Below are 26,460 nucleotides of genomic sequence, written 5' to 3' on the forward strand. Positions count from 1 at the left end.
TCTGTATTTTACATTGTTTTAGGTTTTCTGTAGGACAGTTAGCTAATTAGGTAAATACTCTATTGATTTAGGTAAATATTCTAATTTAGGTAAATATTCTATTCAGTCTCCTTCTAAATTTGCATAACTCTTTTGGCTCCCTCATAAATTAGACAGAAACAAACAGAAATTTAACAAACATGTTGCAGATCTCCACTTATTCAAACAGTAACATCCAGAGCAACTGGCAAGACTTCTAAAGTTCTCCGGATGTAGGCTTGATGTGGAGATCACGGTGGCTTAAATTTTATCCATTACAGAGCAGAGAATGAAGAAAATGTATCATACTTCTGGGAAAAAAGAGTATATTTAAGCTGACTGGTTGTTGCCCAGCCTACTTCTCCTTCCATTATATAGAAGTTTGTTCATGGCTTAGATCCCATTTCCAAGTAATTCAGATTCCTTCAGCTCATTTCTGCAACGTGTTTACTGCACCTTTCATGATTCCACTCTTCCCACATTGCTGAATGATGGAGCTTTTCATAGTCATGATTTTCTTTAGGATGGAAATTGGGGAGTGATGGAATGAAGAAGGGAAAGGAATTAATACCACCTCAGAAGGAAAAATACGAAATCTGAAGTTGGTTTTGGAAGAGAAAATATAAAAAATCCCACAATCTAAATGTTACATTTTGGCAGTATCAAAACAAAATTATCTTGACTGCAGACTTGAAGGTGTTTGGCTCTGTTTGCCTTCTTAAACTGCTACATATATTTGAAGTTTAAGGAATACTGAATCCTGGAAGACCAAGGTTTCAAATCGCAAGAGGCAGCCTTGAAGCTGTTCTTATTTTGAGCTCTATTTTAGAAAAATAAACAAACAACAACAACAAAATCTCAAGGTCTTAGTTGCCGATACCTTTGACATTCCTATAATCTAAGCTATTCACATGGTAAATGTGCTCCAGAGCTGTAACTCAGAAAATGAGGGCTCCAAGGTGAGTTTTTCACTCCAAAATCCAGGCTCAGCACCGGAGCTAAGAGGTTTATATTGGAAGCGTGTCAGTGTGATGATGGATCCCCCTGGGATACACTAAAATGACAGCCATGATGACATTAGCTCTTCCCACTCATTTCTCCTCTGTCTCTGTTCAGTGACCCTCAGATAAACACCACGAAAGCTAACAACCACATTCCATAAACGTTACTTAAAACACATTTTGGTGACTTCATCTACAAATATTTCCTCCCATTTTTCTTGTTGTTATAATCATTGCATGACTTCAATTGCTTTAAATACTCTCTATCACAATTGTTTTAACCTATCCGTTTTATACCAGCCAACCTCTCTGCTTCTGATTTCTTTTTCCTTTCAAAACAAGGTTATGTAATGGCCTATGATGGATTTTTGTAATTTCAGACAACTCCAGACAACCTATCTAGACTACCATGGATTTCAATCATTTGCAGATACTAACAGGATAATATCTTTAAATGAACCTTTGTTATGATAGTAGTGTGGCAAGCCAAACTGCATAAGTGAAGGGGCTGCAGAGAAATACTTGGGAGGAAAAACTGCATATTGAAGAGTTACCACTGCTCAGTTCTGTATACCAGGATTGAATTCCACATGGAAAAGGACTTGCATTAATACTTTTGAAATTGGAAGTGGATGCTTTATTTCAATTCAATTTGTTACTCAGTATATGTGATCGTCTGGCTGCAAGCTCTGCAAATCTGGCTTTGGCAGTGCCACCATTAAAACACAGCTGGATGGGGAACATTTCTGTCCAGAGGACAGAGAAGAGGCAGCAGCATCTGACATGTCATTTATAACAGCTGTCACCTTTCTAAACTGCTACCAAACTCTCTTTCTACCTTCATAAGTATCTCTGTTTTCTTTTCACTGTTCCAGGCATTTGAAATATGAAGAGCCAGGGCAGTTGGTCTATTTTCCCTTACTCCGTTCACTTTAGCTTCTGTCCTTTCCCTATTACTCTGTGTCTATCAGCACAATCTTTTCTGTACCATATTCCCAGCTACTGAATGCAGAACTTCGTAAGAAATTTTTAAATCAACTGTCATGCTTAAGCTGATTTCCAAATTAAAGAAAACACAAAAATCAGTATCTCAAGAGTTCTGTATCTCTGTGATCTTCAGAAGCATTTCATGACAGTGTCCAAAATATGTAATGCAATTAAGATACTGTGTTCTGGAATTGGCAGAGTTGAGACTGATCCTCTTCAATGCTGTAACTTGATGATAAATATTTCTAATGTTTGTGTTTATTGCCGACTTAGGACTCCCTGGATTTGGAAATGATTTCTATCAGACAGTTAAAAGTCTTAGATTAATCTTCAAGTAATTAAAGCATTAACACTTTTTGACTGAGAAGCGCAAACTTCCCTCACAGTGAGTAAGAATACAGCTCTTGGCTAGTTCTTAAATATATTTTACATTTTCCAAATGAATAAATAGAGACAAAGAAGTTTCACAGCCAGTCAGTAGCTGCAGCGATTACAACTCCCTCACCCCCACTCATGCCCTGCCCTTGAACTGGCAGGACTACAGTCATTTGCTTGTTCTCATTTTGTTCTGAAACAAAATGGAATGAAGAGACCAGCTACGGGGAGAAACAACTTATAGGAACTTCCATGTTTTAATTTACTCCACCAATATTCTGCAAGTAAAATTTTTGAAAGTTTATGTGACCGCATTCTCAAACATAAATGAAATACATAAATTGTGCCCAGAATAAGCTGAGACAAGTACAATGCAACATTTATTTTCCTTAAATAAACAAAGCTTATTTGTTCTCATTTTCTCCTTCATTTTTGTATATGATCGTGTAACTGTGAAAAATTAAATGATGAATGGAAACCTCTCCAGGGTGTTCAGCTGTAATGAATGCAACATATGCTATTTGGTCACGAAAGAAGAAAAAGCTTTCCAGTCATTTGGAAGCTAAACTCAAAAGTGTTTGATACTTGGTAGAGACAAAGGTAGATTTTTAGAGGTAATATTTCTACCCTTTGATTCAAGATAAATTTTCGTTTAATTTCAAAATTTAAACGGAACATAAAAGTCTTTGGAGTACTGCCATCAATGCAGAGGCTATCATTAACTGTATCTCATTAGGGTTAAAGAGAGATTCCCTATAATGCAAGTATTTGGAATAAGATCTTACCACTTTTGTCTGAAGCATAGACCTGTTTACATAAGTGGGTTGATCAGAGACAGTTTCTGGCCAAACAAATGTTCAAGAAGATTAATGACGAACACATGTTCTATTTTGTTATCTAAAACAACACCCAAATTCTTGACTGAAATCTAGGTTATGTGATGACATAGTGTGTTGGTTAGGGGTATTTCCTGTTTTTGGAGTGTTAACCCACTGTGTCCTGTTCTGTTGCTCTTTGGAGAAGCAGCTAGTTATATTTTTGTAGAAGGCTTTCACTTCTTTATTAGTGACAGAGTGAATTTTCCTTTCTGTTTTTGGGCTGAGAAATGTAGGGCTGAGAGGTGGCCCAAATATGTATGCAGAAAACACTTCACCGTGTGCCTTCTTGTGTGCCACAAGAAGGACAACAAACAGCTTACTAGGAGAGGCAGCTCCTCCCTCGTTTTGAGCTATTCTGCAGTTGTTAGGATGCCATTAAAACTTATGGCACAGCACGAGGTTTGTCATTACCCAGATTCACCAGAAAACATGATAAATTGCTGCTGCTTCTCTTTGCTCATGACAGTTACACATGGATCCAGCCTGCTGAACTGGTCAACAGCTTGGAGGCCTTTTTAGACCTCTCAGTCCTAGTGGATAATTAAGTATCATTAATTTTAACAGTCCATGCAATTCAATGGACCTGGCCACATTAATCTATGTATTAGAGGGAAACTCAGGGCATTAAATCTAGAAAACTGAGGAAAGCTGCAGCTAGAACTGGACATTAATATGGAACCAGACAGTAGATACCAGACCTGGGTGTTCTGGTGGATGAGTTGAACATGAACCAGCAACATGGTTTTGCAGCAAGGCAGAGGACAGCCTCTGGGGAGACATTAGGAAGAGCATGGCCTGCAGGACAAGGGAGGTGATTCTTCCCCTGTGTTCAGCCTTGGGGAGGTCACATTTGAAGTGCTGTGTCCAGTGCTGGGTTCCCCAGTACAAGAGAGAGGTGAACACTCTGGAGCCAGTCCAGTGAAGGGCCACAAAGATGACTGATGGACTGGAGCACCTGACAGCAGGAGAGGCTGAGAGCTATGATTCTCTACCCTACCTTATCAATAGGTATGAATGCCCAATTTAGTGGGTGTAAAGAAAATAGAGCCAGACTTTTCTCAGTGGTATCCAGGGGAAGAACAAGAGGCAAGGGGCACAAACTTGGAATACAAGAAATTCAATTTAAACATCAGAAAGAAAGAAAAAAAAAACTTTTTTTTTTTTTTTACTTGAAGGATGATTCAGAACTGAAGTAGGTTGCCCTGACAGGCTTTGTGTCTTCATATTTGGAGATATTCAAAACCCAGCAGATATGGTTCTGAGGAATCTGTTCTTGTTGGACCTGCTTTTGGTAGTGAGGTTGGACTAGATGATCTCCAGAGGTCCTTGTTACCCTAACCATTCTGTGACTCTGTGATTGTAGGCTTAATCATGAAAGTGAGTCTGATACTCTAGGGGTTCAGTGTCCATATCACACCTGCACTCAATAGTCTGTTAATATAATAGTCTGTTAATATAATCTAGTTTAAAATGCATGTCCTAGCTGAGTATTGAAAATCCTGTGCAGGATTGTTTCTTATCACCTTACTTCTGTTTGTGACAGTTTAGGGGTTGCTTAGAGCCTATAGCAACAATGGCAAATACAAAACGTGAAAAGTGGCCTCCAAGCACTTAGCAGAGCCTAGCTTCCTGCTCTGCCAGATGTTGCACTTGTTCTAACCAGGCCTGCATTACTTATTTCAGGCTATAGGCTGTGAACATCAGCATCGCTTTCCATTTTGTGTTGTTTCTCTTTAGCAATGGCAGTGGCATCACCACCAGTGGAGACTGAAGTAATACCAGCCCTCAGCCCACACCAGGGACCTCAGACAAGCCTGCCATGCATCAGCTGGTGAGCAACTCCATCTTACAAAGGAAAAACCTGAAGGCAAAGCATAAACCTATGGGCTCCAACTCCAATTGCAAACGTTTCTAGGGGTGACAGCTGAACTGGGCACTTAACCTCAGCCTCACAGCATACAGTGTAAAAAAGTAAACAGTGTGGTTCAGGATAACTGAGGCTAGTAGCTGCCTAAGCCACTGCAGATAGGCCTGCCTGTCAGAGCAGCATGGCAAATGTGTGGTACAGCAGAAAGAGAACCCAGGACTCCCGGTTGTTGGATCTGATCTTTGCTTGATGTTTTCTCCAACAATACGTCCTGTCCTTGCCAACTTATTCTAAATGATTCATTTTGTTACTGGATAGTCATATTTTGTGGGTAGCCACTAGTCAGTTTGAGTTATTCACTTTTACAAAATACTTCCTCTAAAAGGTACTGTAAACAGAATTAATTTTAAATAGTTTGAGTTGTTTGAAAGCCATGAGCAATGGTTATTAATATTGGCACAGAATAGGTCACATGCTGATGATTCAAGGGATGGAAACTGGAACATTTTGGACAGAACTGATGTTTTTAGATTCACTTGCCTTATATACAGACATTATGGTGGTAGAAGTGTTAATTATACCCAAGACAGCAAACCGGGGAAGTTACAGGTACTAAATACATGTGGACATGTGGTTATATAAATTTTTAGATGAAGAAAATCATATATATTCAAGTAATTTAGTTTCCATTTGTTGGCTACAACATGCAGCTCTATCAAGCATCTATTCTAAAAGAGGAGGGGAAAGGAGTTTGTCACGTTGAAGGCAATGGAAAGTATGCTTGATATAGCATGCACAAATATGGACATGAAACTGGAAGGCTACACTGCTAACAACTCTTACAGATGCAAAGAAGCATGCACCCAGATTCCCGAACAACATACTGTGATGTTTTGACTTGAAAACTCTTGCACTGAAGCTCATTCTTGTGATAAAAAATGGCTGGTCCTCAATCAGCAAGCTCAACAAGCCAAGAAAGCTTTCCACTTGGTGACTGCAGCCTAGTTACCATTAACTCAACAACTGTTCTGCTTCCCTAAAAAACAATAAAAATCTCCAAGGCTTGCCACTGTTTGGAAAGAACCTATAGCTTTTTTGCACATGTCTAGACTGGTTTACTGCTTTTCAGTGCGACTTCTTGTCGTGGTATCACAGCCAGTATGTGCTTTTAGACTGCTGCTGACCAAGGCAGACTCTGAGTAGTCTTCAAAAGCAAAAGAATATGCCAGCAACTGAGTCAGTTTAAACTGCCTGCCAGGAATTTGCTGCATGCCATACAATACAGTTTTGAGTCACCTTCTAAAAACAACTTTGATGAATAAGTTTTTAAAAAGAAAAAAAAGGCTGTAATTCCCATTTGATCTTACGCCAGGACTCTGCCATGCTCCCTTTTTCTCCAAAGTCAAAGCACTTAGCCTGGTCGCAGTATAAATGGCTATTCAAAATGTCATGTTCAATAAGGAGCATGACCAGGGGCTGCATGCTGGGCCTTAATGAAAAAGCAGCCTTTGGTGGAGAGGAGCAGGAGTTAGATGCAACAAGGCACAGGCATTGCATGGGACTGTAAGAAAAAGAGAGTGGCTGCCTGGATGTTTGGAGTCATGATGGTGATACCCACACCTCTCACATCGCAATCTGACTGAGAACAACATGCCTATGGAAAACAACTGTGAGTTCATTAAGAAACAAAAGCTATTGTTGTTTAACTCACCGCTAGGTGTCACGACTTCTTCATTTTTAAGCAGACTGCCGAGTTTTTCTATGCCTAGGGGGAAAAGAAAATTTCAAGGTAAAGGCAGGAAGCCAGTGTATTAGCCAAATACCCAGGCCGGCTCCAATCTAAATTCTTTTCAGTAAAGTCAGGTTGGTAGATAGCACATTCAGAGAAAAATGAGAAATCATTTCCATCCATTTTGCAGATTTCTGCCATCACAGACCATACTGAAACACTGAAAATGTTATGAGTGCAGGTAGCTGTAAAGTTCAGCATGCTTAGTGCACCACGGAGTTCTCCTTATAACTGTTTGCTTTACTCTGTCAGAAATCAGCCCCAAACTCAGTAGACCTACAGATATATTAAAGTGAAAAGACTTTTCCCCACATCAATGAAATGACTTTTCTTTTTCAATGTGTCTCAGAACACCTCATTTTGCTAAAGTCACTCCCTGTTATTACAAAAAATGCTATAATTTCGGTAGCTTTGGATACTGATAAACACAGAGACACAGATCTGTGGATATATTTTAATATATATTCACAGGAAAAGCGAGGATCAGGAAATACTGGTGCAACTTTCCACCCCTCCCTATGCCATGCACTTCTCCTATGCTGTTGTGCTCTCCAGGGAAGTTTCACCACTTCCTGCTTCGTTGGCTTTTCCACTGAGACTGATGCAGTGGAGGTGTTCTGGTTTTATGCTCTCCACTTCACAGAACTGTGAATCTCCTTTCTTGCAAATAGACAGATGGTCGTCAGGATAAGGCTAGAACATACAGAACATACTCGATTTTTAATCCTGTGGGCTGGACACAAACCAGCGAAGGAGTGAGGAGCTCTTTCTCCCTCTCAAGGTTTCCACAGTCCCCTTCTAATTGGGATTAAAAGCTTAGATAGACTTGTCAGGAGAAAACAAGCAAAAGCTTCATGAGAGTGCTCCTCCCTTTGTTTCTGCATATTCTGTGTCACAATTAATGCTGAATGTTCTGTCGCGGACATGAACCCACCAGCCCAGGATGAAGCAGGAGACCTGGAGCACCAGACCAGCTGCTTCTGGGCACTTCTTAGGAACTTGGCAGCAATTTCTTTTTATTTATTTATTTATTTATTTATTTATTTATTTATTTAAGACTAAGACTGAAGTGGCTGCCCTGTATGGGCAGATGTTTTCCTCTGACCCTCTCGCAGAGCACACATTTGCTGTATGATTTACAGCTTGCTCTTTGAGCCAAAGGAAAAATCCAAACATTGCTGGCTGCAGTCAGATTTTGTTTGACCTCTTAAGTAGTTTAACATGGTACTGGCCTTCTTTCCCATTTTAGGTCTTTCCCTTCCAGAACAACAGAATAGACCCAGTGATGCAACTTCTAAACCACCTGCATAATGCCCTAGGCTTGAAGTAGTGGATGTGTGATAATTAGTTGCCTTTAAGATAAGAGCTCTTTTGTTTCCTACTGGGGACATCCTGCAGCAGCACAGGAAAACACAGAAGGGAACCTCATGAGTGACTTTCTCTCTTCTAGGTGCAAACAGTGATTTTATTGCAATGTGCTATGAGTTTCCATCTTCCGATTTTGTAATTTAGGAATCTGAGAATCAGCATTTGCTTAAGAATTTAAGGCTACACAGTTTCCTCCATCCTTCAAAGTAAAGTCATGTCACTGGGTGGTCTTGGCACAGAGCATTCACATGAGGCTAATAAAGGTGATTTTTCTAAGTACAGAACCTGAGATATCTGATTCATATTACAAATATGTAATTAACCTGCTGCATAAATTAAGATTGATTCATACTCCATAATCTGTGTTGAAGCAACTGCGAAAGATTCCAGCCATTTTTAATTTTTGTTTTAAAGGGACACCATTCAACCTTTTACTTTTTTGTCAGAGTCCCTTCTGTATTTAATACTGTTCTGCTAACATTCCCTTTGCTGTTACTGAAAAAAATGTATCTTTATTATTTTCTTTCCATGTATTTACCTTGGGCATTTGTGGGCGGTTAGGGTCTGTCGGCCGGACGATGTGGCGCAGCACGGAAAGGTGGAGCCCCTCCCTTGATGAACAGTAGCGTGTGGTCTGTGATGTCAGTGAGCAGAAGTGACGCTATGGGCCTCACGCCATGTGACTCGACGATAAACGCCGTTTGCCATCCACCACATTGGTGTCTGTGAGCCAAGGGACCGAGCGGCCTGGGGTTGGTCGCCACTGCCCCCTGAAGGCAACAAGCGGTGCCGAAACCCGGGAAAGCTGCATTCGGGTGAACGGCGGCCGGAGCGGCGGGACTAGCCTGAGGAAATCCGGGAGAGACCACCGCCATGTGCGCCCCAGTACGGTGCCGAACTAGAAGACGAAGAGTCGGGTGAAGAAGCCTCCGCGGGAACGGGGAAGAAGTGCTAGGTTTCACTAACACGTGGAAATGCGAGAAAGAGGACGGCTGTGGGGGCGCCCGGGGAGGAGGTAGAAACGCGAGAGAGGGGCAGAGAGCCGATCGGAACGGCCATCCGAAAAAACGCTCCTGTGGGGCAAACGCCTCGCCGAGAAGGCGGCGGGGTGAGCCACGAGGGAGAGAGCGGCCCGCCCGCAGGGGTGGGGGGCAGGGCCAGGACTCGACGGGAGGGTACCGGGACGCGGAGGTGAGCAGTCAGCAGAGCTCCGACTGCGGATCAGATCCTGATTCACATTCGGAGGAGGAGGAGGAAATGGGGACAGATAGCAAAAACATCTCCAACCGAAATAAAGCTGCACCGTGAGGGGGAGAAATTCCTCTCACAGATTGGAGGAAAATTAAGATTGCATGTGCTGTCTGGGCTCTATCGGCCATGCTAACGTTCCCGGTCTGGGTGACAGACGGGGGGCAGAGGGTTCACTCACCAATAAACCCTAACGATGTGCAAGCGATTGTTAAAGCCATTGCGGATAAAGGGCTTCATTCTGCAATTGTCTCCACCCTCATAGATGGTGTTTTCGGGGGAGACGACATGCTCCCGTTTGATATAAAACAAACTTGTTGACTGATCTTTGACGGGGGGGGATGATCGTTTTTAAACAAGAATAGGAGGACAACTGTATGAGACTACTGGCCCAAGTAACTGGGGCGGATCACCCACTGTATGGCTCTAGCCTGCAGCAGCTAATGGGTATGGACCCAACAGTGATCACCCCCCAGGCGCAAGCCCAGGGCCTGTGGGCCCATGAAGTTACGGCAACTCGTGCGGCCAGAGAAGCTCCAAACAGCCAACACTCCAACTTCCAGTGGAAAATGCAGCCTCAAGGAATGATCAACTTGCCTACTATCTGCCAGATCACAGTGGATTGGGCACTGGCACCAGTTCGGCACAGTGCCCCGACCGCGACTCAGAATAAAACTAATGAAAACTGAGTTTCTGTTCACAGGAACAGATCATCGGACACCCCCGTAATCTGTATACCCTGGTAACAAGAAAAGACAATAAGTCAGCAAGCGTCCTGTCTAAGCCTGAGAGTTCCACACTGGCAGAATCCAGACAACAGCAAAGCGGCCTCCGTGGGTGGGGGCTGCGATGCCTTTGTATGATCTTATCTTTGGACCTTGTATACTAAATAAGCTTGTGTTGTTTGTTAAAAGTTGGTTAGAGAAAGTTAACATTATGTTGGTAGAACACCAACAACTACTTTAAGAGTGTATTTACTCAGGGTTACCAGTTACCTCCTAGTTTTCTCCTGGTTACTGTGCCTTATGTTTTTTATTTAAGTTATGATGTCTACGTCTGAAGATTGTTATATTTTAGCTAATTTGGTTGTGCATAGGGAGGGGGGAAATGTGGGTAGTTAGGGTCTGGCGGCCGGAAGATGTCGCCGTGCCATTCCTGAACCAGGTCACCACTGCCCCCTGAAGGCAACAGGCATTTGACAGTATCTTGTGTCTAGTCAGCTTCACTTCTTTTAAAATTGGAAAACGTAATGGCAAAACCATTGAAAAATAACGGAAATTCAACAGCAGGTGCTGTTGAAAATATTTTCCACTAGTTCTTTAAAAAATATTGCATTTCAAATTTACAGAGTCTTTACTTTGCAGCTATAGTTAAGTGATCACCACACTTATCCAATATTCACGTTACCCTGTATTTGTTATTATTTAATTATTGCTTGCTATAGGGAAATGGAATAAAATGCCTCTGTTTCTTTTCTGACCCCTGATTTCTATCTCCTGAAGCACTGACATGAAGCCTTATTTCTCCTAGATCTTAAAAAAAAAATGATATTTCTACAACTGTATGCTCATTCTTTTCCAAAGATATTCTACCCACATCTTCTCTGGTACAGATGGTTTGTTTCCTGGCTTCCAGTAGATTCTTCTTGCCTTGCATAAGAACAAATTAATCAGTAGTATCTTTACCCTATGGGAAGTAATGTCTGTCTGGTGAGAAGATAATCAGAAACATCTTCAGAGATCCAGATGTTTTGCTTTAACCAAAATAATGTTTGGACATCAACTATGAGTAGAAAAGAGATGTGTTTTCTCAAGAATTCCAGGTAAACTAGATGAACTGCTCAGGAGTAAGTGCTGGAGGTATTCTAAGGCTCTAAAATTGGTGCTATCAACACTACAAATTAACTTGATATGCAATACATACATCTTACAAAGAAGAGTTTACAAATTACCCCTGAATTAGATGGTACCAGGAAGCTGGGGTAGGATTTACTGGTGACATCAAATTAAACCCTTGAACAGCAGATCTAGGGGTGGATGAGCCTTGTCAGGACAGAAGCTGTCCTGAACATATGCAGAAACACATGCCTAGTGCTTGGGATGCCTTTCCTAGGCAAGGCTGGAGGATTGAGTGCCTTGATCTGTACTCTTCTTTATTTCTTCTCAAAATCAGGGAGACTGATATCAACTCGTTTGTTTTTTTTTAGTGCTCCTCTATTACTACTCCTGAAAAGGTAAGGAATATTACCTGTAGAAGGGGTACCAGCTCTTACTTGTTTCACAGTAGTGAAGTAAATGTAGCTGTGCTAGGGACTATGAGGTACTTGAACCCTCAGACAAAGTGGAAAATGACACTGATCTCAGACTTGCATGGACCTGTTTGTATCTTATTCTTGTACAACACAACCTGTAAGGTGAACTTAAAGAGGAATAGACAAACACCTGGAGGGTATACAGTGAGGTTGTCTAGAAGCCTTGAAGAGAGGCAACTGCTGATTCAGAATGATGCTTCTGAATCTTTGGAAGCAAGCTTGCTTAAGAGTAGGAGACATAACCAGACAGACCAGCTTGTAGACAAGAATAAAATGAAGGGCAATGAAATGGCACTTTGGACCATACCACTTGAGTGCTTCTCAGTCCTTGGAAAGATACACCTTAAAACAACAGACTGTAAGATCAGGGCAGCTGCGTTATTATCATTTATACAAAGGGATCCAAAGTACTGGGAGATCAAATGATAAAGCATGGAAGATAAGAATATGGCCTTGATAACCAGTGAGTTGAACACCAGTCCCTGAAAGATTTCAAGCAGGCAACTCGGCTGCTCTTCTCTTGCAAGCATTCTTAAGTGCTGAATGGATGCATGTGCATTTCTTGATGGGAGGTGGCTGCAAACTAGGAGATCCCTCTGGCTTGTAAAAGTTTGGCTAACAGTATTCACTTGCTGCTGTGTACTGTTTTTTGGCAGGCGGACCAATATGTGACCCATGCATATGATTAATTATAATGTCTGAAAAAAAAAAATAAAAAAAAACTAGTCTGTCTGCATTGCTAAAAAACTATCCTCTGCATGCATGGAAGAGTCTCTTCTGAAGCAAAAGAATGCGGCTGAAGACTAAAACCATCATAAGGGGTCTCATTCAGGCAGCTAAAATGAAACCACTGAAGTAGTTTCAGTGACCCTAGAAGCAGGCCGTCAGCGCTGTGTCTTGGAGGCCCCACTTAACCCTGGGAAAAGTCACTCCATCATCACAAGCATCTGTTTCAAAAATCTGTGTCATCAAAGAGGCCGCTAAGATGAAATCACAACTAATAGCCAAACACATGCTTCATAAAAGATGCGCTCAAAGAACAGAACCCAAACCAAAAAAAAAAAGTTCTCACTGTTGTTCCATAACATTCTCTAAACAGCAGATGGGAAGCACAGTTGCATGCATTTCTTAATGAATGAAATCCAAACAGCTATCTCCAAGCTTTCTACTGAATGCCACAGGCGGGTCATTCACCAATGATCCTATTTAATTTATCAGTCTTTTTCATTCCAGCCTTGTGTGCCTAAAGCACTAATTTATGACAATGGCCTGATTTTCACGGCAACTGTTCCCATATGCTCCTGCTGGAATTGGAGTTTTCAGAATCTCTAAAGCAAGTCTGCTCTATGGAGCGGCTAAAGATGGCTTTTAGTTGTATAACTTTCAGGCATCTCATATCACAGTCTTTAGGCCAAGTGGAGAAAGTTACAGCAGATCTCAGGCAGTTAGTAAGCCCTGCCAAACCCCAGGGGATGAGTTATTCATCAGATTTTATAAACTCAAAATCGTGTCTTTGCTATCTGGGAGTTGCATAGTCAGTCAGAAAGTTGGTCAGGCGTGAACACTGCAAGCAGCACTGAAAACAAATTCTTTTTAAAAACGGCATGTCTCCAGCCAGCTGGACTAAACATGCCAGGCAGCCCTCATGTGGACTAGTCCAGCTTTCCTGATGACCACAGAAGCTGCTGGTACCAAAGCAGAGCACGATTTGGGCATCACAGAGAAATGACCTCCTGAATGGTACCCTACTGACCACTGCACACACTGTGCAGCTCGGTCTTGATTCATGTTTAGCCCTTCCATGTTAACTAGTCAAACTTGAGTTCTGCTTCATTTTGGAAATGCTTTTCTTGCTTTGATTTGATCTTTTGGTTTTGCAGAGTTGTCTTGGAATGCTGATTGGGAATTCAGGTGTATTTATACTATTTTGTCTTTCTATGGCAAGGAGGCATAAATTCTGACCTGCTTGCCTTGCTCCTTTACCAGGAAATTTTCTTTGCACTTTACTTTTCCTTCTTTTGCCAAGGAGGTCAAGAGAGATGTTCTGGTATCTGCTTTTTGAGAATAGCCAACTGCATCTGATTGGTCTCACTGGGATCGAGCTGTCAAGAAAATGGAGTGGCTGATGGAGATCCATTCAGAAGTAAGGAGTGAAGATGGGGCTTAGTTTGTTTCCAGACTTTTTTGTGGAGCATGTGTTTGCCAACCTGGAACAATTTATGCACACTCCCGTGCAAGGAATAACTACAGCCTGAGGGGAATGACATTTTTTAAATATTATTTTTTATTTATTGGGCCATCTAAGGCATACTCTCAGCAATGTCACTTTGCTGTTGCTGTATGCAAACACCAGCTGGATACAAGCTCCTGTTACTGCTGATTAGCCACTAATTAGATAAGCGTGCTGGCTGGTTTTGCTATCATACTGTTCCATCACACTCAGTAGAGGTGAGGATACACTCTAGTTTTTTTCTAGGCTGAACTCCAGTAGGCCACCAAAATCTAGCACACAGTTGCCCTGCTTTTTGGAACAAGATCAGAAATGTGGCTAGCTCTGCCTCAGGTATTTGACAGAAATCATGTTCTGACCCTTTAGATAACAGTGCAATTCAATATATCAATATATAGTTTTTGATATATTCAATATATGTTTTTTTCAGCCTCAACTTCAAAGTTGCCTCTAGGTATAGACCACATAGGCAGTTGCCTGGGTCAGTGAAGTGTTGGGAGATGACAGGGCAGCCAGGGACCTACTGCTTAGTGTGCCTGTGTTGGTCAAAGAGAAACACATAGCTGCAGCTTATGCTGTGCTTTGTGGCTTCTCCATGTTGAAACTGCCGTCTCTGTGTATTCCTTTCCTATAGTAATAGTGCCAGAGCAGGAAGCTCAATTCCAGCTCCCCTTTCTCTCCAGAGATCAGCCTTGTTTCTATTGACAAATGGTGAGCAGGCATCCTTCCCTAGCCTTTTCCATCAGAGGAGTATTGTTACACAAACAAGCCCTAAGTAGGGCAGCAAACTCAACCATTTTCTTGCCCAGGTACTTGTGGCTTGGGAAGATAAAGAACTTCCCTCAAGACCCTGTGGAATTTAAAACACTTTCAGGAGATGGCAAACCAAGAAAAACATGTCCCATTTGGAAGTGGTGAAGCCAAAAGGAAAGTTCACTCTTTTCACAGAAATACAAGGACTTTACAATTTCCCTCCCCTATTAAAATGAAGTCAAAGAGATATAGTGTCAGTGAAGAAGAGCAGAAGCTCTCATGAATCCACTGGGCTAGCATCTACTGCCAGCAATGATTCAAATCCCAAATATTTCTTTATTTTAAGCAGACTGAGGTTCCTATAATCCCTAACGGTATTATTATGGATAAATGCCTAGTGTTAAAATCCAGAAAACAACAGTATTCAAGAAATGGGATGTACAGGGAGGACTACATGCTTCCATAACAATTTACCTGCACTACTCTCTGATGATTAGGCATCCTTGCTCTAAGTGCCAACTGGGTCATATGAGGCAAACCATCTATTGAGCAGATTTTTCTTGCCCGACATTGGCAGCAAGAATTGAATCTGACATCTCTTACTAGACATCAGTTTCTGGTTCTCTGGCTCTGGCTTACGAATGTGGTCGCCAAGATACTTTGGCATCCTTTTATAAGAAGCATTATTCAGACTTATACTTTATTTGAGCTCCTGTGCTCTTTTTGCCTTGACTGGAATAAAATACAATCCAGAGATGTCACATCTTTGTTTATGACAAGAAAAAATAGCGTCAATGTAAAGAGATAGAAGAGACAGAAGACTTTAAAATATGAGGAGGAAATTTTACAAAATTAAATGGATTAAAATAATCATGGAGATCATTTCATTGGCTAAGTGAACACAAGATTCCTTTCGAAAATGTCACTTTGAAATGAGGTATCTCATGCTCCAGAAAGGGAAGGTTAAATATGATGTTAATAAATTGACATATCCACTTAATAATACCGAAACAGCTTTGCTTTTAAAAGTGTTTGAACTTGTATGGGCAGTCAATGCCATTAAGGGATTGTGTATGCAAATTGAATGATGGAAGTTTAGTGTTCCAGCACAAATTAGTTCCATGCTGATAAAAAAACAAACAAACAAACAAAAAAAACAACGCAGCATCCAGTCTTTAACCTTGGCCTTCAGTGGAAATAATTTTAGGATTCCAGAAAACCTGTCTTTTAAGGAGTCAGGCCACAAGTATGTGCTATTCTCATTCAAAAATCTGACATCTTAGTTGCTCAATATCCCACTAAAAGTATGGCATAGATAAATGACAAATGTCTATTTGTTTTTGTGCTAGGTCTTTTCAAATATCATCAGATACAATCATCAGAAGACAGTTCTTTGAATCCAAGCTGCCCTGCATTTTAGTCAATACATCTTGATTACCATAATCTTTTTGTCTGTCTATTCAAAAATATTTTGAAGGGACGGTCTCTAAAAAGTGAGGAGTTATGGCAAATAGGAGGCCTATGCTGTTGTTCTGCATAGTACACTATAACAGGAAAAAAGAGGAGACACAGGAACATTTCAAAATCTTTCAAAGCATCTGATTATTTCAGATTGGAATATGTGGCATGGAAAGGCAGCAGAATTTTCATGGAACATTTTTAGTATCAAGCTGGATATGTTTCTGTCAGGAATGGCTAAAAGTAGAGTACAGTAGAGAGTGGTTCCTCTTGTCTTCATAAAAGGTAGACTAAGTAACCTTCTGCAGTTCCTCACTTTTTCTATGAGTGTAGGATTGCAATTGTCGTTACAAAGACTGTCCACATATTAAAATGCAATCTTGTGATTTTACTACCGGGTTTGAAAATCATGTCTTATAACTCTAAGAAGTGGAGATCACTCTGTTTCCTAGGTATCTGTATCTATACTTGAGAATCCCTTCACCAGATACTGCATGTTGAAAAGAATGTTGTTACCTTGGACAAAATAAAACATTGACCAGGTGGGTCAGAATACTGCCATTATGCCAAGCATTTTGGGTCAGAATACTGATCAGTACTCAAAACCAAGACTCACCTATTTAATCAGTTTAATTACAGAAGAATTTCATACGCTAATATGTCCAGCATGCCATTAAAGACCAGTCTTTGATAGGACCTAATCATGGAAGATTAGGGGAACATCAGTGAAGTTCACACACCAAGACAAAAATAATGCTCAATAAAAGGTTCCGGTGTAAGATCTATAAATCTTCACCTTGACATACTTCATGTTTACACATGTAAGGAAGAAAAAGGAAGATAAAGCTCTTCACCAATGTTACTGACAAAATGATTATCTGGTCCCATGGTTAATACATGCTCTATTTGTTCTACAGCTTAGACAGAAGAGATTAACGACAAATAAGTTTAGTTCTGCATTTTAAATTTATCATGCCTTCATACAAATCTAGAGAAACCCTGCTGAAGTTAACTGTGTGACAGGATTAAATTTGGTACAAAACCAAGCTTTGGCCCAGCATCGGTACTAAAAATATAGTTGCAGAGGGAAAAATAGGAATGTCTTTAACAACATTTATTAGACAACTAGAGGTCTAAAGAGTGCAGAATGGAAAATGGCAAACATCTTTCATAAAAATAAGAATTGTCCCTCCTTCACAGGCCTGGATAGTTTGCATGTGTGGTACAAAAATGTGTAATGGAAACCTGGGAAACAAAGAAGGCTTTTAGGCTGGGGATTCCAGCTGTTAGCAGACTGCAAAAGAAAACAGACTTTATTCAATGTCTGCAGATGTTTCCAAATTTTCATAGTTCTAAAATTTAAAATTCATTTACCTAATCAATATTAAATATCTAAGGGAAAACGTGTTGCCCGTTGGATAGAGTTTAGGTGGTGAAGAAAACAAAGGACTTAAACATTCTCAAGCAGAAGGAGCTGATGGCTCAGAAGCAGCAGCAGATGAAAACAATGACTGGAGACAGTCCATGCTGGAGTGATAAATGAACATTCATTTCTAAGTTACACTGCTGCAAATCCACTGGCTTTACTGGACTGCAGTGCAGCTCTAACGTAATTTACCTTCTAGGCCTGATCTTGATAAGGACAAGGTCTGTTCATGCCTATGTAGTTACAGTCTTTCAAAATAACACTAAGTCAAAGGAGAATGGGTTTTGGAGCCTTTTGCCTGATATCTTTAAAGCACACAACAATTCTTGCAAGAGGAACTCTAAGAACAGGTACTAGTAGGGTCCATATAGGACTGCACTGCAGGAAAGAATGAGCAAGGAGCAGTGAGAACAGAATTGTATTTCTCTTCTGAGGACTATTTATGTGCTATTTCAAAACCTCATGTAAGTTGTGATTCAGATGCTAAAAGCCTGTCTTTAAGTAAATGATCAAAACCCCCAGACTTCAACTTTTGTGCCCAGGATGCCATCATGTATCTACAGAACTCATAGCTAAAAGAGCACTATCAACAGTGTGTTTTGTAAATTTGGCAACGTATTTATATGTGCAGCCTGAAACTGAAGCATACGGATTTTCTGCTGTCCTCTCAAACAGGCAGTGACTTTGATATTTCACAGCAATAACTTCACATTGCCATATAGAATCAAAAATATCAACTATTCTTTTACCAGCAAAGCACACATGGTAAGTGTCAGGCTTTTTGTATGCCAAGTAGCCATATTTTGGTTGGTGTGCACAACAACATCCTTTTGCCTGTTATCTGACTTCTGCATGCAATCTGTTGCATTGTCTATACTGAGGATTGGTATCACTGTTCCCCAAATGGATTTTGATCCCTGAAGCACTATGGTCCATGGAAACAAATCAGGTAAAATCCCTTCACTACATTATTCCCAAGGGCAGATGAAGCTCCAGTGTTAAAAGGAAATCTCACCTCAACCCTACCATGCTAGGCTGAATCATTGGAGGGAGGATATCCTTTCCTCTCCACACCATCATTTGATAGCATAAGCACTGAGAAGCTGAAAAAGCTGAAGCTGAATGGGAACAGTGGCAGACCCTCTCTGAATTTGGTGAAGGCAGAGAGAAACTGGGAGCCATTGCAGTTTGCGAGTTTTTTAGTTGCTACTATTATGGCAAAGAAGAGGGAAACTTCAGATTCATACACTTCTAATGACTTCTCAGAAGGACCAAGCACTGTATGAGTTAGCGTCTCTGGAGAAGAGCAGCAGTTCAGTTGAATAGCTGTTCTTTGGAAGAACAAATTCATATGAGAAGGAGTCCACAAGTTTCAGTGTGATCCACAAGAGACGGTTCAGTAAAATGAAAAAAGCATACTTGGTCTACTGTTATACGAAGTTTAGTTTACAGATTTCTAGTTTTCTTCATGTGTGTAAGAAAAAAAGGAAAAGCTCAATTTACTCACATTTGCATTCAGGATTCAAATCAATACTATGCTGCGGAAAACCAGATTTTGGTAAAACGTGTTTTTAAGAAAATAATGGACAAAAAATTGACTATACTGTAATGTGTTGCTGAGGACTGGACACGGGGAGGATTAGATAAGGAGAAAGAAATCAGTGTATTTTCTGTTCTACATGGAGAAGCAGATAGTTTTATGTGCCTCATTTTTAATGATGGTGAAAAGTATCTTCCTACCACATCATATGCAAGGTGGAAGTGAAGCAGGTTAAGGTTTATATTAACGCTCTATCCAAGGTCCATTTACAAAATTCCATCTGCTAAGAAGCCTATAAGAAACAGGATTTAGTTTGTTTAACTTTAAATGCTTTCTAAAGACTTCCATACTACACCTGGCCAAGAAACAAAGATTTAGTTTCTTGGGGAAGGATATTTTTGTTTTTCTTTTACTTTGTTTGTACCAAATCTGGTGTGCTCATAAGTGGAGCTTCTGTCACAAAGCCTACTTCTCCCAGTAATGAACATGCAAGCACATAACCAATCTTGTCCCTCAAATCCTTTGTTACTTCACATCAATCCCAGACCTCTTCACACTATCTTGCATGTGTGCATGCATGTGATACTCTCTAAACAAAAGTTACACTCATAACTGAACTCATGAAATCTTTCAATTTTGTAATTTTTTAAACAACAATCAACAAGAAAACAGCAGCAACAACAAGGTCCCTCTCCTGCTCAGATCACAAATGGCTTTGTACTTCATGAGACCTGCAGGTACGTATGCCTGAATAACAACCTCTGTCCTGCTGCCCAAAATATCTGATGTGAATTTTTCTTTCATTTTAATGAGATCCTTATTTATGAAGGTAGCCAGGGACTGAAAATCCTGTTATGGTTAATCTACTTTGCACACTGTACCCTTCCAGATCTTAGAAACATGTTGATTTGTTTCTCACCTCAAATGCCCCTTCTTACATCTCATCTTCCCACACAATCTCTAATTCCTATGCATTTTTTGGTTATTATTTAATATCTTTTTATAGTGTGACTAGCTCAAAACCCTCTGTTCCTCACAAATCTAAATTTTCTTACTGCTTCACTGTCCAGGGTTGGCACAATTATTTCAAATGATCTACTTTTCAGATGATTCCCAGATCATTCCCAGACTGTGAGACAGCCTGTTTATGTGATGGAAAGTACCAGAGGTAACCTTACACCAATATGTTAATTGTTTGCATGAGTGAAACAAAAAATAAAATCAAATCAAAGTGATTTGAATTTAAACTCTGCATTTACCCATGCTTCTGTCTCATTTCCCTTACTCTTTGCAGAGTGCCATCACCATCACTGTTCACCTCTCAAGTTTAGGTTTTCTTTGCTACACAAGCTACCTTACCTTCTTGTAGGCCTCTAGCTTTCTAAGCGAGGAGCTAAGCAGATGTCCGTCTCCTTATCCTTGTGGTCAAAACAGGACAATTGTCAGAAAGGAGCCAGGTGATGACACTGAATGTAGAGCGAACTGCGGGCAAAAAAAAAGAGGGAATGGAATCATGGTGGGAAGCTAAATGATAGCGCATTTATACATTTCGAAGCAAAAAGTCATCATTAGCCAGCAACCAGACATCTAATGGTACTCGTAGCTGCCTGTGTCCTGGTTCCTTTGTTCTATATTGCAACTCATTTGCTCACCCTTTCCTTCTAAGACCAGTAAGAGAGGAACAATTTGTCTACTTGTGAAAAGCACCTTTTTACACTGTTGTGATGTTTTGTCCAGAAAGCTGGGCCCTGCCACTGTTACTGTTCAAGTGAATGGGGAATCTCCCATTACTTTTGACTGAAGCTTTTGTTACTGGGTGTCTGTAGAAAGCGTTTTCCCAGTTTTCCCTTGCAGTCTTGGCATGCACATTTCACTCCTCACTTGGAATTGTTCCTCCTTTATTTGTCTACTTCTATGATTTTCAGGGCTAAATTTAGTTTCCCCTGCTATTTCTTTTCTGTGACTAAAGTGGCTACCAATCTGTCCCCACTTAGTCTCTTACTCGTTGTTTATGGAGATGGTAGGGAGCACCTAGGAAAACATATACTGCATAACTACCACAAAGAATGAGAAAAAGAAAGCTAGACAATGGAAATAGTAGAGATACCCACCCTGCAGTGGAGTAAAAGGAGTATCAGCAGAAGTTCTGTGTTAAAGGTGTGTTTCTGGGAATTTTTAGAACTAAAAATAGAATTGAGAGTACCTGGACTCTTAAAAATCAAATTAGGATATTTCTAGGAGCTTGAACATGAACGCTGCTGACATTCACTTAAACATTTTTTTCTGTGGACTCATCCATCAGAAATCTTTCTTTGGTTTGCATTTTAGCTCTTATTTTCAGCACTCACATCTTTTTAGATCATGCTTTATAAACAATATGCTGAAAAGGCAGAGGAAACAAAGTTGTCTTGTAGGGAGAAAAGAACCATTTCATATCTGACCAAAAGTTATAGTCCAGCTAGCTGCAGCCACAGGGGGCCCTCTGTACTGAACAGCTTCTGTGGGAAGGGGAATTTATGACTGTATCAGCCACAACACCTGAATTTGAACTTTGTTCAGTGAAACACAGAGCGTGTGATTCTGTTCGCTTAAGTAGTATAAATGTAGACTAACACCATCGTAAAAACAAATCTGTACTTTGTAAAGATTCAAAAGGGCTGCATCCATCCAATGTTTGCAAGTTAGGTAATAAGAAAGAGGCAAAGAGAATTGTGCTTGTCCAGGATGGCTTTCTGTCTTTCCACTGACCTTGCTACCAGATTTTACTAAAAGATCAAGCGATAGCCTTTGTGTCTTTTCCAGCTCAGAAGCAATTGTTTTAGAAATTGTTTTCTAAAAGAGAACATTTGGAATCAAAATAATGTTAGGCTTTACATGGTTGAGTGTTTTTACCGCCCACCAAGTTGTTCTGCTTTACTCTATCTAGCCTTTGCTGGTGATACTCTATTACAAAGAAAAAAAAGCGTAAGAGAAAAGACAGTCTAAGGCTACCTGAGAGAATAAACTAAACCATAAAATACCTTGCTAAATGAAAACAGACACATCTATTTGTGGATACATGCTTTCTGGACCACCTTTGACTCTGAAATGTGCTAGTTCTTGAGAACACACAGATCCTTGCACTGAGCGAGAAGAAGAAATTGAATTTGTTCTGCATTGTTATCAGTAAAGGAAATTCTTTACAGCAATACTTGATGAACCGAATTCCAGCTGCTGTGATCCAAAAAAAGAGAAAAAAGCCTCAAAGCAAAAAAAAAACTAATAATAAAAAAGGCAAATCCCAAAACAAAACCAGCACAGGAGTCTATGGAGTCTTTCTTTGGGTCAATTTTGTCATTTTTGCGTTGTCAACTGTGATGGAAGCAGATCATTGAATGTATTTGAACAATGTCAGAGATGTGTGGTGACTGAAATGGTTTTGTACACTTCCCTGACCCAAGTTTTTTGACTGAGAGTTTATGACACAAAAGAAGGCTCCAAAGCAAACCCCTGCTTGCAGCACTGCGAAAGCCTTGCCCTCAGAGGCTGGTAGGAACTGGCACTGCAGACAAACTCTTGCTCAGGTGTTAGGCAGCAGCATTGCACCAATCCCACATCAGCTTTCACAGGAAGATTTTAGTAAAACTGGTTTCAGTGTTCCATTTTAATGTCCCTGAGGCAAGGTCACATTTTTGTCCGAAGCTGTGAGTAGAAAGCAGTGTGTAATTATAACACTTCTGTGGCACAGCGAGGGCTGTCTGGCGATCCCCTTGTTCTTTATAAGCAATAATCACAAGCTGTCCCACAGACTTCAGTAAACACTGTAATATTTCAAAGAAAAATAGAAAATTGGACAATAAATCAATCTGATTTTCTGATTCTCACTAGCTAACAGTAGGGCTGCAATATTTAGGTTCCAGTTACTGCAGAGAAAGGTTCAAATCCTTTCCCTTCCAGGATTAAAAAAAATAATAATCCTTGGTTTTAATATATGGAAATAATTCTCCCAATTTTATTTTTGTTGAGCTTAATTTTAAGAAGTGTGACTCTGGAACGGGACTTAAAGATTAGTCAGTCTGCACTGTGCAGTGTTGGGACAATACGCCTGTATCTGTGAGAGCCGATGACTAGACTTGGGTGTGTCTGAAGCTAGGCTCATAAATCCATAGTTAGACAGTTAAATAAGTGGCCTGATTTTCAAAAATGTTTATGACCCAGCGTCTCCAGCTGACTTCAATAAAACATGCGCATGTCTGTGTGCATGTATGTGTGTGTTCAGTACTTCAAAATCAAGCCACATATTTAGATGCTTAAATCTAGACATCTAAGGCTTGAAAATGTTGCCAATAATAATTCTCCTGGCTTCACCACTGGGAGAGGACACAGAGTGTATTTTAAATACAGGTGCTTCCACAGGAGCCAGGTGAGGAGAGGGACCTGATGTAACTATTGTTTCTTTGGCTCTTTCAAAAACACTCAGGGAAATGTGTTCTTGAAACATCAGTACTGCCCTTCCTACACCTGAGCAAACAGCCCATAGGAAAGCTATCACAGAGATTTCCCTAGCTCCCTGGCTGATCCTTCTGATCAATGTTTAATAAAAGCAACCATAACACATTGTTTTACAAGAATAATATGTAACAACAGAAAACCCTCCCTTCAGCTGGTTTTCTGATAAACACATTTGAAGGAGACTACCCTTAAAAAAAACTCACCTAAAGACATTCATACCTTCTTCTTTAGTTTCAAGTAGAAATAGAGTTTTCCATTTTCAGTCAGATTACATGTTTTAATAAAAATTCACAGGCTGCAATCTATACTGCTGGGGAATGTTTGTCTTTCTAGTTCTTTTGGGAAAGAATTTAGCTTTAGTCCTAATCTTAAAGCTATCCTTGTGCTGACAACACCTAGATTTACTTCGTGGTTTTTACTTAGCAGCAATACCTATCCAAGAAAAATGTACAACCGAATGGAAGAATATATTTGTTTATCAAAGATAAAAAAAGAAAGTGGCTTACTCAGGAATCTTTGCTTACTGGTTCTTTATGTATAAAATGGCCTGCTTATTTCTGTTTGCCACTTGAGTTTAGGGGTAATAGGCAGTGGAGAACAGAAGTTCTTCAGGTTAAAAAAACTGTGGTGTTCAAGCAGAAGACGCTTGCTTGGCAGAATGTGCCAAATATTGATCAGTTCCCCGTCACACTTTTCATGTTTGAAGGCCATTTCAGTGAGGAAAAAAAAATCAGCAGGACCGTATAGAACAGTTTGGCTTGTAGTTACGCTGCAGTTAGAAGTGCAGTTAGAAGTGTTTAGTTTTATGATGAAAAAAAGTCTTCCAAGAAAAATAACAAACATTTCTAATTTTATACTTACAGAATTATTCCATTGGAAAAAATTATGTGAAGCCCAAGCACAGGTATCCAACAACAGCTGGAATCAAGCTTACCACAGAAGGCATTTAAACTAAGAGGCTGGTGTCTGCAAAACTCATGTTTCTTTGATTTCCTCTAGGGAGAATGATGTTGGTGAGATGCAGGCCAGCATTCACCTCACCCCCTGCTTACTCCACTTTACTCTTACAGCCTCTGTCCCGTGCTACATTTTTCTGATTAAATCTACTGACAAAAGAGGTGGATGTATCTGCTGGAGTGTGCAAACACAACTCTCATGGTAAGGCAGGGATGTTGTGGGAGGTAAGGATTCAGCTTTCTGCTGGGCACCCTGTGCTCAGTACAGTCTTTAAGAAACATTCAGAGAATTACTACAGGAAAGATATTACTGTCTCTACTCCTTCCAAAAATGCATACGGGACTTGATATGCAGTGTTAACAGACAATTTGCCCAAGGCAATACGTAACATCAGTGGCAAACTGGATGTTGGATGTGATAACTCCTGCCATCTGGTCTTGTTCTCAAACCGTGGGGCCACACAGCTTCTCCCAGCATAAGCAATACATCTTAAGTGAAAAAGAAAACAATGTGCAAAGCAGCCAGGAAGGTAATGAGTAATATTTGAAAAGCAGTTATGAAAATAATACTTTTTAAATCAAAGTACCCAAATGAGGTCTGAAAGAATAATTATATTTGTGTTCTTAACATTTTCAGTTGTCAGGAGGGCATTTGTCTTCCTCAGCTGTAGCAGCAGGAAGTCTATAAGACCTTCATATTGAGTCAAATAGTTCAAGGGCAGGGCAGCCTGACAGGATCCCTGTAGCAGGGAAAACAGCATCCTTTAGGAGACGCAGAAGCTGATGCTGGAGGGTCGGAGACAGGAAAAAGTGTCTCAGTCTCACCCTGACAGCATAAGATTTGTCACATCCGCACACGGTGGTCCTCTGTTTCACTGTGATGCTAAGGAACATGCTTGTACAGAGCATGGTAATATAGAATACCTCAATCTCTGATTAGTACTAGAGGATGTTTCAGTGCCCATAGCTGCCCTTATGAGTTAAACCTATTAACACGGACATTTCCATTTCTCACCAGGAGGGGCAACAAAGAAATATATGAGAAGTCAAATTGCATTGTAAATGACTTTCACTGTGTGGACATAGGAGAGATTTTTATTACAGCAAAATGATGAAAAAGTTACATGTGCATTTTGTACGTGGAATAAAGCCTGAAGTAAGACCTCTAGAGTTACGAATTTTAATCCTTCAAGACTTACAATTATCTCACTTTACAAATGCGAGTAGTTTCCTGAGAGTCAACCGGATAAATAATAATAATTATTATTATCATTATTATTATTTATTTTTTCAGGATTGGTCCTTGTGCAGTAAGTTCTCTAAGTAAGTGAAGTGAGATTTTAATTGTTGGCCCTATCTAAGCAGCGATGCATACTGATATATAAGCCTGTTGGAGCATGCAGGAGAAAACCATAATGGTGAGTGCAATTTATTATGTAAAATCATAATGAATAACTTGCTGAGAATCAAAATTCTAACTTTTCCTTCCTGAAATTAAGCCTGTAATACATGTTACTCCTATGGATGTAAACTGAATGGAGTTTTTCCTTCAAGAAATACCACTTGTCTAATGAGACCGTTTAGATAAGAGACATTCTTTTTTCTACTACTCCTAGACTCCGGTTTTAGTCAGGTAAGTCAGGAAGTTAATCACATAGCACATCATTAACTTTAACATACTGTCCCAATTTTAGTGGATTAGTTGTCTGGAACTTGAAGAAGCAGCTGCAGGTCTTCTTAAAGAAGAAAAAAAGGAGTCCACCT

The 26,460-nt window shown here is 40.2% G+C and overlaps 1 long non-coding RNA gene across 10 annotated transcripts in view; it reads right to left on the minus strand.

Moving 5' to 3' along the window:
- LOC137863215 (uncharacterized) overlaps positions 1-26,460 on the minus strand; it is a 216,414-nt gene that overhangs the window by 25,118 nt on the left and 164,836 nt on the right. For all 10 annotated transcript variants that reach the window (XR_011100757.1, XR_011100764.1, XR_011100760.1 and 7 more), the window contains 2 exons: positions 20,609-20,731; positions 6,838-6,891 (listed from right to left, as the gene is read on the minus strand). This is a non-coding gene — a long non-coding RNA (uncharacterized lncRNA). The remainder of the gene's footprint in view (positions 1-6,837; positions 6,892-20,608; positions 20,732-26,460) is intronic.

Source organism: Anas acuta, chromosome 1, assembly GCF_963932015.1.
Source record: "Anas acuta chromosome 1, bAnaAcu1.1, whole genome shotgun sequence".
NCBI lineage: Eukaryota > Metazoa > Chordata > Aves > Anseriformes > Anatidae > Anas > Anas acuta.